The 14,295-nt window shown below is 43.6% G+C and overlaps 1 pseudogene; it reads right to left on the bottom strand.

Moving 5' to 3' along the window:
- Positions 1 to 51: 51 nt before the first annotated feature.
- Positions 52 to 13,949, bottom strand: LOC120031635 (annotated as a pseudogene).
- Positions 13,950 to 14,295: the final 346 nt, after the last annotated feature.

The following is a 14,295-nucleotide window of genomic DNA, read 5'->3' as shown; positions in this document are numbered from 1 at the left end:
GAACCCTTTTGGGTTCCATGTAGAACCCTGTTCCACATGGAACCCAAAAGGGTTCTACCAGGAACTTAAAAGGGTTCTCCTATGGGGACAGCTGAAGGACACCCTTTTTTCTAAGAGTGTGGAGAATGTTACCTACAATATAATTTAGGGTGGCAGGTAGCCTAGTGGTTAGAGCGTTGTGTCAGTAACCAAAAGGTTGCTGGATCATATCCCATAGCTGACAAGCTAAAAATGTGTCATTCTGCCCCTGAACAAGGCAGTTAACCCACTGTTCCCCAGTAGGTCAAATTGTAAATATGAATTTGTTCTTAACTGACTTGCCTAGTTAAAAAAAAAAAATAATATAAGTTATCTATCACGTCCAGAAAACAGTGTGTGCTCCAGATTACATTTTGGTAATAAATGCTCTGGATCTATCAGTCCAGTGGTGACCCATAGACCTCCACCCCACACACGGTCAGGTATTCACTTCTTCCTGGAAGGACCACGTTGACGTATCGACCCTCCATTCCGTTACACTGGAAGGTGCTGGAGAAGCCAGCTGGAATAGAAGAGATCACAGCACACCTGCAGGAGGAAATCGAAACAGCTTTAGAACAGTAACTATAACACAAGCAGCTCCATGTTAACTCATCAGACTCATATAGTGAACCACTCAATAATGTTGACAATTCAACACATTTCCTGGTGTTGTAAGTCAGGCTGCACCATAGAGATAGAGGACTCAAGTGACCAAAAGCCCGTTTTAGCATATGGAGTGCCATTGAGGACTTTCACCATTTTGAAGTACTCAACTGGGTGGGACTTTCTATGGGTTAAGGAAGGATCACATAATTCCAGGAGGGATCAGCCAATGAATTATACTCGTGAGCAAATATTCTGTAACTGCAGGAGGCAGTAAATAGTCAACCTTGGCTTTATACCCGTTCAAACAGCACATTCAACGTGGCAGTACGCATCCTTTCAGTTTGTTTATCAACTCATAGAAGTAGTAGAAAATAGAATGTGCTACTTCAAAATAGAGATGGCCTCAATGGCACTGCTCATGCTCTCAGAGACGCCATAATGGGACAGATAGAATGTTGTGTCCTCTAACTATCTCTACAGTCTGTACACAGTTGTGCTAACCAACCTTTTGTCAAATATAGCATTGCCTTTAACTCCCACAGTTCACCTGGGATTGCTGTTGCCATTGTTCTTGTTTTGTCAGGGAGTCACCAATGCGGAACTCAGAACCATTCAGTCTACTGAAAGTCCCGTCTATTCGGTTGGGGATGGTGATGGAGAACACTTTATGAGTCCACAGAAGGTCCAACTGCCATCAAGGGTTAACTTTCACTTTGGTGTTGGTGCAGGAGGAGGAACCATCTTCCCAAATACCGTTGTGATTCCCATCAATGGCATTGTAAGCAAAACCAAACCCACACAATGATGACTGGGTGGGTTTTCCCTGTAAAGCTGCATTATTTCCTGGACAAGAGAATTGTTAGCACTTGCATTCGTATGCTGATGTTCATGTAATCCCCCTTGTAATTGAAGGAGTATATATATATTTTTTATTTATTTATTAATTTCAGGCCAGTTGAGAACAAGTTCTCATTTACAACTGTGACCTGGCCAAGATAAAGCAAGCAGTGCGACACAAACAACAACACAGAGTTACACATGGAATAAACAAACATACAGTCACTAACACAATAGAAAAGTCCCTATAAAGTGTGTGCAAATGATGTAAGATTAGGGAGGTAAGGCAATAAATAGGCCGTAGTGACGAACTAATTACAATTTAGCAATTAAACACTGGAGTGATAGATGTGCAGAAGATGAATGTGCAAGTAGAGATACTGGGGTGCAAAGGAGCAAAACAAAAAATAATAATATGGGGATGAGGTAGTTATACGAGCTATTTACAGATGGGGTATGTACAGGTGCAATGATCTGTAAGCTGCTCTGACAGCTGATGCTTAAAGTTAGTGAGGGAGATATGAGTCTCCAGCTTCAGTGATTTTTGCAATTCGTTGCAGTCATTGGCAGCAGAGAACTGGAAGGAAATGCGGCCAAAGGAGGAATTGGCTTTGGGGGTGACCAGAGAGATATACCTGCTGGAGCACGTGCGACGGGTGGGTGCTGCTATGGTGACCAGTGAGCTGAGATAAGGCGGGGCTTTACCTAGCAAAGACTTATGGGTTTGGCAACGAATTTGAAGCGAGGACAAGCCAATGAGAGCATACAGGTCGCAGTGGTGGGTAGTATATGGGGCTTTGGTGACAAAACGGATAGCACTGTGATAGACTGCATCCAATTTGCTGAGTAGAGTGTTGGAGGCTATATACATCTTCACATTTTACGGATTCGGCAGCCGGCTTTAAACCAATGTTTAACTACTGTTGAGGCAATGATACATGATTTATAATGTATCGTATCATACAGTATGTATATCCAAGACATCACTTGAATATTTGTCTGCATAAAATGAGTCAGTAGAAGACATGATTGCTCTGAGTTACTTACTAAAAGTATTTACTTCAATAATATTCAAATGGAATTAAACGTGATGGGGCTTATCCTTACCAGTTGGGGCGAGGTACCCATAAACCTCCACTTCACAGAACGATAAAAAGACTGTTCTGACCTGGAAGAACCACAGTCACATAACTTGCTCAGTCAGAGATCTACCATAGGAAGAACACTGGTGCACCAGTTCCTTGTTATTTGTGAGTGATAAGGATTGTTTATATTACAGGTGTGTCATTAACAAGACAAGAGAACTCTTGGCTACTTGTGAAATGATAAAACTTTTACTGTTGATAACTATAGGTGTTTCTCTGTCAATCTAAATGGCATCATATATCTAGAGATAAAAACAAGAGGAAGTGTTTACTTGGAACAATGGCACCAGTAGATGTTCCAAGAAGAGCCAGCAAAAGGAAGAACATGGCCTGTCTCATCATCCTGGAGGGGAATCACAGAACAAGCCAATGTACAGCTACTGTCGTAGGAGATACAGTGGTACAGACACATTACAGATTCAGTGGTACAGACACATTACATATTCAGTGGTACAGACACATTGCAGATACAGTGGTACAGACACATTACAGATTCAGTGGTACAGACACATTGCAGATACAGTGGTACAGACACATTACAGATTCAGTGGTACAGACACATTACAGATTCAGTGGTACAGACACATTACAGATACAGTTGTACAGACACATTACAGATACAGTGGTACAGACACATTACAGATACAGTGGTACAGACACATTACAGATACAGTGGTACAGACACATTGCAGATACAGTTGTACAGACACATTACAGATACAGTGGTACAGACACATTACAGATACAGTGGTACAGACACATTACAGATTCAGTGGTACAGACACATTACAGATACAGTGGTACAGACACATTACAGATACAGTGGTACAGACACATTACAGATACAGTGGTACAGACACATTACAGATACAGTGGTACAGACACATTACAGATATAGTTGTACAGACACATTACATATACAGTGGCACAGACACATTGCAGATACAGTTGTACAGACACATTGCAGATACAGTGGTACAGACACATTGCAGATACAGTGGTACAGACACATTGCAGATTCAGTGGTACAGGCACATTACAGATTCAGTGGTACAGACACATTACAGATACAGTGGTACAGACACATTACAGATACAGTGGTACAGACACATTACAGATTCAGTGGTACAGGCACATTGCAGATACAGTGGTACAGACACATTACAGATACAGTGGTACAGACACATTACAGATTCAGTGGTACAGCCACATTACAGATTCAGTGGTACAGACACATTACAGATTCAGTGGTACAGGCACATTACAGATTCAGTGGTACAGGCACATTGCAGATACAGTGGTACAGACACATTACAGATTCAGTGGTACAGACACATTACAGATACAGTGGTACAGACACATTACAGATACAGTGGTACAGACACATTACAGATACAGTGGTACAGACACATTACAGATTCAGTGGTACAGACACACTACAGATACAGTGGTACAGACACATTACAGATTCAGTGGTACAGACACATTACAGATTCAGTGGTACAGACACATTGCAGATACAGTGGTACAGACACATTACAGATACAGTGGTACAGACACATTACAGATACAGTGGTACAGACACATTGCAGATACAGTGGTACAGACACATTACAGATAGAGTGGTACAGACACATTACAGATACAGTGGTACAGACACATTGCAGATACAGTGGTGCAGACACATTACAGATTCAGTGGTACAGACACATTACAGATACAGTGGTACAGACACATTACAGATTCAGTGGTACAGACACATTACAGATACAGTGGTACAGACACATTACAGATACAGTGGTACAGACACATTGCAGATACAGTTGTACAGACACATTACAGATTCAGTGGTACAGGCACATTGCAGATACAGTGGTATAGACACATTACAGATACAGTGGTACAGACACATTACAGATTCAGTGGTACAGACACATTACAGATTCAGTGGTACAGACACATTGCAGATACAGTGGTACAGACACATTACAGACACATTGCAGATACAGTGGTACAGACACATTACAGATACAGTGGTACAGACACATTGCAGATACAGTGGTACAGACACATTGCAGATTCAGTGGTACAGACACATTGCAGATTCAGTGGTACAGACACATTACAGATACAGTGGTACAGACACATTACAGATTCAGTGGTACAGACACATTACATATTCAGTGGTACAGACACATTACAGATTCAGTGGTACAGACACATTACAGATTCAGTGGTACAGACACATTGCAGATTCAGTGGTACAGACACATTACAGATACAGTGGTACAGACACATTGCAGATACAGTGGTACAGACACATTGCAGATTCAGTGGTACAGACACATTACAGATACAGTGGTAAAGACACATTACAGATTCAGTGGTACAGACACATTACATATTCAGTGGTACAGACACATTACAGATTCAGTGGTACAGACACATTACATATTCAGTGGTACAGACACATTACAGATACAGTGGTACAGACACATTGCAGATACAGTGGTACAGACACATTACAGATACAGTGGTACAGACACATTACAGATACAGTGGTACAGACACATTACAGATACAGTGGTACAGACACATTGCAGATACAGTGGTACAGACACATTACAGATACAGTGGTACAGACACATTACAGATACAGTGGTACAGACACATTGCAGATACAGTGGTACAGACACATTACAGATACAGTGGTACAGACACATTACAGATACAGTGGTACAGACACATTGCAGATACAGTTGTACAGACACATTACAGATACAGTGGTACAGACACATTACAGATACAGTGGTACAGACACATTACATATTCAGTGGTACAGACACATTACAGATACAGTGGTACAGACACATTACAGATACAGTGGTACAGACACATTGCAGATACAGTGGTACAGACACATTGCAGATTCAGTGGTACAGACACATTGCAGATTCAGTGGTACAGACACATTACAGATACAGTGGTACAGACACATTACAGATACAGTGGTACAGACACATTACAGATTCAGTGGTACAGGCACATTGCAGATACAGTGGTACAGACACATTGCAGATACAGTGGTACAGACACATTACAGATACAGACACATTACAGATACAGTGGTACAGACACATTACAGATACAGTGGTACAGACACATTACAGATACAGTGGTACAGGCACATTACAGATACAGTGGTACAGACACATTACAGATTCAGTTGTACAGACACATTGCAGATACAGTGGTACAGACACATTGCAGTAACGTATAAACATACATTTTTGTTTGATACCATTTATATTCTTTGCAAAGCAGTGCTCCCTATTTTATATTTTTATATGTATGTATTGTAAAACAAAAAAGCAAATAGACTTTCCTCACAGGTAAGCAGTTTAGTTATCTGTGGCAGGTTTGATTAAATCTACAATTACATTCACTGCTGAATTATTACATTGTTATTATGCCATAACTTATGTAAATCAAGGGTTGATATATGGTTGTAGTAAGGCAGAAAATATAATATAAAGTAATTCGAACTAGTAATAGATTTTCATATCTTCACACTCAAAATAACAAAGTCACTGTTGATGTTGATGTGATGTTGATGTAGTTAAAGGTCCTGACTAAACTGAATCTGACAGAGTTATTTATACCCCAGTTACCAAATCAATGACCTTGAGATCTTTGTTTTCAACATGTTAAATGTCCGGCACATGCTATTATCAGAATAGGTAAGGCTGAGTAATCTTTGAGATAGATAACTAAAACGTGATTCCAATTTTATGGAGACATACAGACAGTTTAATTGAATGATCAGGATATAGTGATATGGAAGGTAATAACAGGAAACATCTACACATGTTCAACTTGCAACAGTGTAGTTGTTAACATTACTACACATAGAATCTCAAGAGCATACAGGAACCAGACATATTATACACTATGTATTCGTATTCATCTTCAGATATTCTACTGTGGTTGATGATTCAATTCAATAAGATTTGTAGTAGGTGTCCAACTTAAAGTGTCTAATCGTGAAATTACTGTACTTCAATGTTTCCTTAAATCTGGTCCTGGAGCAATTGCAATCCACATTGTTGCATGACCAAGTGTGTGTGTGTGTGTGTGTGTGTGTGTGTGTGTGTGTGTGTGTGTGTGTGTGTGTGTGTGTGTGTGTGTGTGTGTGTGTGTGTGTGTGTGTACAGTGCCTTCGGAAAGTATTCAGACCCCTTAACTTTTTTCACATTTTGTTACGTAAGCCGTATTCTAAAATGGACTAAAACATTTTTTTTTAACTCAGAAAACTACACACAATATCCTATAATGACAAAGCGAAATCAGTGTTTTTGAAAATTTAGCAAATTTATTAGAAATTTAAAAAACAGAAATATCTTATTTAGACCTTTCGCTATGATACTCATAATTGAGCTCAAGTGCATCCTGTTTCCATTGATCATCCTTGAGATGTTTCTACAACTTGAGTCCACCTGTTGTTAAATTCAATTGATTGGACATGATTTGGAAAGGCAAACACCTGTCTGTATAAGGTCCCACAGTTGACAGTGCATGTCAGAGCAAAACCAAGCCATGAGGTCGAAGGAATTCTCCGTAGAGCTTCGGAATAATGATGGCGCCGGAGGGTAGGGCTGCCGTCTTATCGGCTCTCAACCAACCAGGCTATTTTGTTTGTTTTTTCGTAACTTGTTTTGTACATAATGTTGCTGCTACCGTCTCTTATGACCGAAAAGAGCTTCTGGACATCAGAACTGGGATTACTCACCTCAAAATAGATGAAGAGTTTTTCTTCAATGAGTCGGACGCGAGGGATATACTGCAGACACCCGACCAGGCCCCGATCCCCGTGATTCTGGAAAAGGAAACCGAGATTGAGGCAAAAGATCAGGGTGCCTTGCGAGGATCAGGCAACGAGTGGCTAATCTGCCCTTGCCTTCCGTTCTGCTTGCTAACATTCAATCGCTGGAAAATAAATGGGACGAACTGAAAGCACGTATATCCTACCAACGGGACATTAAAAACTGTAATATCTTATGCTTCACCGAGTCATGGCTGAACGACGACATTAAGAACATACAGCTGGCGGGTTATACACTATCGGCAGGACAGAACAGCAGCCTCTGGTAAGACACGGGAAGGGGCCTAAGCATTTATGTAAACAACAGCTTGTGCACCATATCTTGGTATGATTTCCATACCCAGCTATAACACTTTCCGTCAAGATAGAACTGCCAAAGGGGGAGGAGTTGCAATCTACTGCAGAGATAGCCTGCAAAGTTCTGTCATACTTTCCAAGTCTATGCCCAAACAGTTCGAACTTCTAATTTTAAAAATTAATCTCTCCAGAAATAAGTCTCTCACTGTTGCCGCCTGCTACCGACCCCCCTCAGCTCCCAGCTGTGCCCTGGACACCATCTGTGAATTGATCGCCCCCCATCTAGCTTCAGAGTTTGTTCTGTTAGGTGACCTAAACTGGGATATGCTTAACACCCCGGCAGTCCTACAATCTAAGCTAGATGCCCTCAATCTCACACAAATCATCAAGGAACCCACCAGGTACAACCCTAAATCCGTAAACATGGGCACCCTAATAGACATTATCCTGACCAACTTGCCCTCCAAATACACCTCTGCTGTCTTCAATCAAGATCTCAGCGATCACTGCCTCATTGCCTGTATCCGCTACTGGTCCGCGGTCAAACGACCACCCCTCATCACTGTCAAACGCTCCCTAAAACACTTTTGCGAGCAGGCCTTTCTAATCGACCTGGCCCGGGTACCCTGGAAGGATATTGACCTCATCCCGTCAGTTGAGGATGCCTGGTCATTCTTTAAAAGTTACTTCCTCACCATATTAGACAAGCATGCTCCGTTCAAAAAATGCAGAACTAAGAACAGATATAGCCCTTGGTTCACTCCAGACCTGACTGCCCTCGACCAGCACAAAAACATCCTATGGCGAACTGCAATAGCATCGAAGAGTCCCCGCGATATGCAACTGTTCAGGGAAGTCAGGAACCAATATACGCAGTCAGTCAGGAAAGCAAAGGCCAGCTTTTTCAAGCAGAAATTTGCATCCTGTAGCTCTAACTCCAAAAAGTTCTGGGATACTGTAAAGTCCATGGAGAACAAGAGCACCTCCTCCCAGCTGCCCACTGCACTGAGGCTAGGTAACACGGTCACCACCGATAAATCCGTGATAATCCAAAACTTCAACAAGCATTTCTCAACGGCTGGCCATGCCTTCCTCCTGGCGACTCCAACCTTGGCCAACAGCTCCGCCCCCCCCGCTGCTACTCGCCCAAGCCTCCCCAGCTTCTCCTTTACCCAAATCCAGATAGCAGATGTTCTGAAAGAGCTGCAAAACCTGGACCCATACAAATCAGCTGGGCTTGACAATCTGGACCCCCTATTTCTGAAACTGTCCGCCGCCATTGTCGCACCCCCTATTACCAGCCTGTTCAACCTCTCCTTCGTATCATCTGAGATCCCCAAGGATTGGAAAGCTGCCGCGGTCATCCCCCTCTTCAAAGGGGGAGACACCCTGGACCCAAACTGTTACAGACCTATATCCATCCTGCCCTGCCTATCTAAGGTCTTCGAAAGCCAAGTCAACAAACAGATCACTGACCATCTCGAATCCCACCGTACCTTCTCCGCTGTGCAATCCGTGGTCCGAGCCGGTCACGGGTGCACCTCAGCCACGCTCAAGGTACTAAACGATATCATAACCGCCATCGATAAAAGACAGTACTGTGCAGCCGTCTTCATCGACCTGGCCAAGGCTTTCGACTCTGTCAATCACCATATTCTTATCGGCAGACTCAGTAGCCTCGGTTTTTCTAATGACTGCCTTGCCTGGTTCACCAACTACTTTGCAGACAGAGTTCAGTGTGTCAAATCGGAGGGCATGTTGTCCGGTCCTCTGGCAGTCTCTATGGGGGTACCACAGGGTTCAATTCTCGGGCCGACTCTTTTCTCTGTATATATCAATGATGTTGCTCTTGCTGCGGGCGATTCCCTGATCCACCTCTACGCAGACGACACCATTCTGTATACTTCTGGCCCTTCCTTGGACACTGTGCTATCTAACCTCCAAACGAGCTTCAATGCCATACAACACTCCTTCCGTGGCCTCCAACTGCTCTTAAACGCTAGTAAAACCAAATGCATGCTTTTCAACCGTTCGCTGCCTGCACCCGCACGCCCGACTAGCATCACCACCCTGGACGGTTCCGACCTAGAATATGTGGACATCTATAAGTACCTAGGTGTCTGGCTAGACTGCAAACTCTCCTTCCAGACTCATATCAAACATCTCCAATCCAAAATCAAATCTATAGTCGGCTTTCTATTTCGCAACAAAGCCTCCTTCACTCACGCCGCGAAACTTACCCTAGTAAAACTGACTATCCTACCGATCCTCGACTTCGGCGATGTCATCTACAAAATAGCTTCCAATACTCTACTCAGCAAACTGGATGCAGTTTATCACAGTGTCATCCGTTTTGTCACCAAAGCCCCATATACTACCCACCACTGCGACCTGTATGCCCTAGTCGGCTGGCCCTCGCTACATGTTCGTCGTCAGACCCACTGGCTCCAGGTCATCTACAAGGCTATGCTAGGTAAAGTGCCGCCTTATCTCAGTTCACTGGTCACGATGGCTACACCCACCCGTAGCACGCGCTCCAGCAGGTGTATCTCACTGATCATCCCTAAAGCCAAAACCTCATTTGGCCGCCTTTCCTTCCAGTTCTCTGCTGCCTGCGACTGGAACGAATTGCAAAAATCTCTGAAGTTGGAGACTTTTATCTCCCTCAACAACTTTAAGCATCTGCTATCTGAGCAGCTAACCGATCGCTGCAGCTGTACATAGTCCATCGGTATATAGCCCACCCAATTTACCTACCTCACCCCCATACTGCTTTAATTTATTTACTTTTCTGCTCTTTTGCACACCAGTATCTCTACTTGCACATGATCATCTGATGATTTATCACTCCAGTGTTAATCTGCTAAATTGTAATTATTCGATTTATTGCCTACCTCCTCATGCCTTTTGCACACATTGTATATAGATTCTCTTTTTTTCTACCATGTTATTGACTTGTTTATTGTTTACTCCATGTGTAACTCTGTGTTGTTGTCTGTTCACACTGCTATGCTTTATCTTGGCCAGGTCGCAGTTGCAAATGAGAACTTGTTCTCAACTAGCCTACCTGGTTAAATAAAGGTGAAATAAAATAAAAATAAAATAAATATCTAAGGAAGTCTCAAAGTTTTGCTCACCTGAGGTAAAATTATCTCATGATAAGCTGTAGACCACACTATCTCCCTAGAGAGTTTTCATCTGTATTTTTCATAGCTGTCTACATACCACCACAGAGCGAGGTTGGCACTAAAACCACACTCAATGAGCTGTATTCTACCATAAGCAAACAGGAAAACGCACATCCAGAGGCGCAGTTCCTATTGGCCGGTGACTTTAACGCAGGGAAACTTAAATCAGTTTTACCAAATTTCTTTCAGCATGTTAAATGTGCAACCAGAGAGAAAAAAATCCTAGACCAACTTTACTCCACACACAGAGACGCATACAAAGCTCTCCCTCGCCCTCCATTTGGCAAATCTGACCATAATTCCATCCTCCTGATTCCTGCTTACAAGCCAAAATTAAAGCAGGAAGCACCAATGACTCGGTCTATAAAAAAGTGGTTGATGAAGCAGACGCTAAACTACAGAACTGTTTTGCTAGCACACACTGGAATATGTTCCGTGATTCTTCCGATGGTATTGAGGAGTACACCACATCAGTCACTGGCTTTATCAATAAGTGCACCGAGGACGTCGTCCCCACAGTGACTGTACGTACATAACTCAACTGTTGCTTTCAAGGAGCGGGACTCTAACCTGGAAGCTTACAAGAAATCCCGCTATGCCCTCTGACGAACCATCAAACAGGCAAAGCGTCAATACAGGACTAAGATTGAATTAAAAAGACATAGTGTTATCTATTAAGGTTGTACCTTTTGTTCCTCCTACTTACCGTAGTTGTATGCACAGAGCATCATTGTTATTGTTGTGTATGAGATGTGTACATTGGTTGAACTGGTTGAACTGATTCTTGCTCCTGTCTCATCATTATTGAATTGTCATAGCTACTGACATGGTCATGAAACCCACGCAGTGGTGCGTACTCATGGATGCCAAGGGAAGCCCCTAAAAATTGACCAAGAAAAATAAAATACTAATAATACACCTTTCGTCTCTGTGTCATTTTCCTTGAAATCACAAGAGGCTGTATGTATTGTGGAGGATGAATCAGAATTATCAGAATTATTTGGGTAACATAGATAAATAAGATGTTTTATTTACATAATATGCTTATGTGAGATACTTGTCATTAGAATGTCTCCCTTTGGACTATACTGTTGGCCGTTGCACTTTTCCCTTCTCAGCTAGGGAAAAGTCACTTGGGGCCCAGAGAGGGGAGAGGTCAGGCTTGTATTTTACATGTCTGGTAATATGCAGAATATCAGAAAGGGAGAGGTCAGAATGGAACATTGTCTTCATATGTGAATGTATCTGTTGAACCATGTGAAGGGATGGCGTGATTAAGGAGGAACCAATTATCTCTTGGCTCCACAATGTCTGTACGCCAGTCACTCCCTCCTTTTCCCATTGGAGGGAGGAGCATGGCAGTGTCTGGAACCATTGTATGTCCCCTCTGATGTTGCACTTATCCTGAGATAGTATATGACCTAGAGGCTCACTCCCCTCAGTGAGCTTGTCCAGGAGTGGGGTGTACTTGAGATGGGAGTATCTAAAGTTGACATTTGATATATGCCATTGGATGAGTTGATGTTTTTGTACTATGAAGTACCAGGAACGAGATTAGAAGTCTCTAAGAGCTTTCCACACCTGGATTGAGCAACATTTGCCCATTATTCTTTTCAAAGTTGTTCAAGGTCTGTCAGCTTGGTTATTGATCATTACTAGACAACCATTTTCAGGTATTGCCATAGATTTTTAAGTAGGTTTAATTTAAAACTGTGACTCGGACACTCAGGAACATTCGCTGTCTTCTTGGTAAGCAACTCCAGTGTAGATTTGGCCTTATGTTTTAGGTTATTCTCCTGATGAAAGGTGAATTAATCTCATAGTATCTGGTGGAAAACAGACTGAATCAGGTTTTCCTCTAGGATTTTGCCTGTGCTTAGCTGCATTCCGTTTCCTATTTATCCTGAAAACCTCCCCAGGCCTTAACAATTACACAAATACCCATAACATGATGCAGCAACCATGTGGAAAAAGTACTTTCAAAGGCACTGTATTCCTTCTCATGTTAATAACCCCATGGTGTTGCCTATGGTAGTATTCACTTGAAGCCTACTTTCAAGTGTTGATTTTTCATGTTTGTTTTATTAAGTACAATTAAAATACACATTACGTAAACAAATTAGCATCACTAGTATTATGTCCAAATAAGGTTAAAGGCATTCAATGGACTACTGGAGGATTCTGTCATATTCTCTTACCTAACGTCCAGTGGAGTTTAAATGTGTCACGATCGTCATAAGGAGTGGACCAAAATGCAACGCAGTATGTTTCCATCCTTTTTATTAGGAAGAAAAAACTCAAATAACAAAAACAATAAAGCGAACAAACGAAACGTGAAGCTCAGAGTAGTGCTCACAGGCAACTATACCTAGACAAGAAAGCACAAAGCACAAAGGGGAAATGGGGAAATGGCTGCCTAAATATGATCCCCAATCAGAGACAACGATAAACAGCTGCCTCTGATTGGGAACCATAACAGGCCAACATAGACATATAAACACCTAGATGACCCACCCTAGTCACACCCCAACCTAACTAACAGAGAATAAAAAGCTCTCTATGGTCAGGGCGTGACATTACACCCCCCCCCCCCCCCCCCCCCCCCCCCCCCCAAAAAGGTGGAGACTCCGACCGCAGAACCTGACTCAATAGGGGAGGGTCCGGGTGGGCATCTACCGTTGGGGGCGGCTCCGGTGCGGGGCGAAGTACCCACTCTGCTCGTGGACACGTAATCGGAGGAACCGGACCGTGGCTCGTCGCCGGATTAACCGGACCGTGGGCCGTCGCCAGAGGAACCGGACCGTGAATCGTTGCCAGGGGCTCCAGGCCGTGGATCGTCACCGGGGGCTCCGGGCCGTGGATCGTCGCCGGGGACTCCGGACCGTGGTTCGTCGCCGGAGGCTCCGGACCGAGAACCCCCGCTGGGGGTTCCGGATCGCGGACCGTCTCAGGAGGTTCCGGACCGCGGACCATCGTTGGAGGTTTCGGACCGTAAAACGTCGCCGGAAGCTCTGGACTGGGAACTGTCGCCGGAGGCTCTGGACTGGGAGCAGTCGCCGGAAGCTCTGGACTGGGAACTGTCGCCGGAAGCTCTGGACTTTGGAGGCGCACTGGAGGCCTGATGCGTGGGACCGGTAAAGGTGGCACCAGGCTGATGACACGCAGCTCAGGGCGAGTGCAGGGAGGAGGCACAGGACGTACTGGACTGTGGAGGCACACTGGAGGCCTGATGCGTGGGACCGGTACAGGTGGCACCGGGATGATGACACGCACCTCAGGGCGAGTGCGGGGAGGAGGCACAGGACGTACCTGACTGGGG

This window comes from Salvelinus namaycush, chromosome 37 (assembly GCF_016432855.1).
Source record: "Salvelinus namaycush isolate Seneca chromosome 37, SaNama_1.0, whole genome shotgun sequence".
Classification (NCBI taxonomy): domain Eukaryota; kingdom Metazoa; phylum Chordata; class Actinopteri; order Salmoniformes; family Salmonidae; genus Salvelinus; species Salvelinus namaycush.
The sequence above is the reverse complement of the archived record's forward strand: the minus strand, read 5'-3'. Positions and strand labels throughout refer to the sequence as shown.